The following is a 2,998-nucleotide window of genomic DNA, read 5'->3' on the forward strand; positions in this document are numbered from 1 at the left end:
TTATTGATTATAAATGTTATGATATTGATTATGAGGTAGATTATTGTTATGATGTTGTTAGTAGTATATAGATCATGATGTTATTGATTATGGTATTTGAGTTACAGAGAAAGTATAGTACTTAGTGCAGGTCTGATATACAATAGATTGTGTGGATATGTTGTGTGCAAATGAATCATTCAACCAACCAATCAAATCAACCAAAACATTGTTAAGTAAAGTTTGCCAATATTGTATTATATCAATGGCCTGAAAGGTTTTGTTGACAAGTGTTAAATCGTATGTGTGATGTGAGTTCAGATGATGTTGATGTTATGTTATTGACCGTTTCCAGATAAAGACCTGTTACTCTCTAAACCGCCGTGTAATCACATCCCTGTATGATTTTAATAAACTCACAGGTTGACAGTCTGGTGTGATTTTAGTTTTTTTTATTTCGGTGAATATTGATGATGTGATTATATCAGCGACATACGACAACAGAACAGAGACCGCCCGGGATTCAACTCTTACAGATACACACTGCTCTGTACCGGACCCTCAGATTATAGGATTCAACCCTTATAGATACAGACTGCTCTGTACCGGACCCTCAGATTATAGGATTCAACTCTTACAGATACACACTGCTCTGTACCGGACCCTCAGATTATAGGATTCAACTCTTACAGATACACACTGCTCTGTACCGGACCCTCAGATTATAGGATTCAACTCTTACAGATATAGACTGCTTGTACCGGGCCCTCAGATTATAGGATTCAACTCTTACAGATACAGACTGCTCTGTACCGGACCCTCAGATTATAGGATTCAACTCTTACAGATACAGACTGCTCTGTACCGGACCCTCAGATTATAGGATTCAACTCTTACAGATACACACTGCTCTGTACCGGACCCTCAGATTATAGGATTCAAACCTTATAGATACACACTGCTCTGTACCGGACCCTCAGATTATAGGATTCAACTCTTACAGATACACACTGCTCTGTACCGGACCCTCAGATTATAGGATTCAACTCTTACAGATACACACTGCTCTGTACCGGACCCTCAGATTATAGGATTCAACTCTTATAGATACACACTGCTCTGTACCGGACCCTCAGATTATAGGATTCAAACCTTATAGATACACACTGCTCTGTACCGGACCCTCAGATTATAGGATTCAACTCTTATAGATACACACTGCTCTGTACCGGACCCTCAGATTATAGGATTCAACTCTTACAGATACAGACTGCTCTGCACCAGGCTCTCAGATTATAGGATTCAACCCTTACAGACACACACTGCTCTGTAGCGGGCCCTCAGATTATAGGATTCAACCCTTACAGACACACACTGCTCTGTACCGGGCCCTCAGATTATAGGATTCAACCCTTACAGATACAGACTGCTCTGCACCAGGCTCTCAGATTATAGGATTCAACCCTTATAGATACACACTGCTCTGTACCGGACCCTCAGATTATAGGATTCAACTCTTACAGATACACACTGCTCTGTACCGGACCCTCAGATTATAGGATTCAACTCTTACAGATACACACTGCTCTGTACCGGACCCTCAGATTATAGGATTCAACTCTTACAGATAAACACTGCTCTGTACCGGACCCTCAGATTATAGGATTCAACTCTTACAGATACACACTGCTCTGTACCGGACCCTCAGATTATAGGATTCAACCCTTACAGATACAGACTGCTCTGCACCAGGCTCTCAGATTATAGGATTCAACCCTTACAGACATACACTGCTCTGTACCGGACCCTCAGATTATAGGATTCAACCCTTACAGATACAGACTGCTCTGCACCAGGCTCTCAGATTATAGGATTCAACCCTTACAGACATACACTGCTCTGTACCGGACCCTCAGATTATAGGATTCAACCCTTACAGATACAGACTGCTCTGCACCAGGCTCTCAGATTATAGGATTCAATCCTTACAGATACAGACTGCTCTGTAGCGGGCCCTCAGATTATAGGATTCAACCCTTACAGACACACACTGCTCTGTTCCGGACCCTCAGATTATAGGATTCAACCCTTACAGATACAGACTGCTCTGCACCAGGCTCTCAGATTATAGGATTCAACCCTTACAGACATACACTGCTCTGTACCGGACCCTCAGATTATAGGATTCAACCCTTACAGATACAGACTGCTCTGCACCAGGCTCTCAGATTATAGGATTCAACCCTTACAGATACAGACTGCTCTGTACCGGACCCTCAGATTATAGGATTCAACTCTTACAGATACAGACTGCTCTGCACCAGGCTCTCAGATTATAGGATTCAACCCTTACAGACACACACTGCTCTGTAGCGGGCCCTCAGATTATAGGATTCAACCCTTACAGACACACACTGCTCTGTACCGGGCCCTCAGATTATAGGATTCAACTCTTACAGATATAGACTGCTCTGTACCGGTCTCTCAGATTATAGGATTCAACCCTTACAGATACAGACTGCTCTGTACCGGTCTCTCAGATTATAGGATTCAAACTTTACAGACACAGACTGCTCTGTAGCGGGCCCTCAGATTATAGGATTCAAACTTTACAGATACAGACTGCTCTGTAGCGGGCCCTCAGATTATAGGATTCAACCCTTACGGATACACACTGCTCTGTACCGGTCTCTCAGATTATAGGATTCAACCCTTACAGATACAGACTGCTCTGTAGCGGGCCCTCAGATTATAGGATTCAACTCTTACAGATATAGACTGCTCTGTACCGGACCCTCAGATTATAGGATTCAACTCTTACAGATACAGACTGCTCTGTACCGGACCCTCAGATTATAGGATTCAACTCTTACAGATATAGACTGCTTGTACCGGGCCCTCAGATTATAGGATTCAACTCTTACAGATACAGACTGCTCTGTACCGGACCCTCAGATTATAGGATTCAACCCTTACAGACACAGACTGCTCTGTACCGGGCCCTCAGAATATAGGATTC

Source organism: Salvelinus fontinalis, unplaced genomic scaffold (genome assembly GCF_029448725.1).
Source record: "Salvelinus fontinalis isolate EN_2023a unplaced genomic scaffold, ASM2944872v1 scaffold_0005, whole genome shotgun sequence".
NCBI classification, from domain to species: Eukaryota; Metazoa; Chordata; class Actinopteri; order Salmoniformes; family Salmonidae; genus Salvelinus; species Salvelinus fontinalis.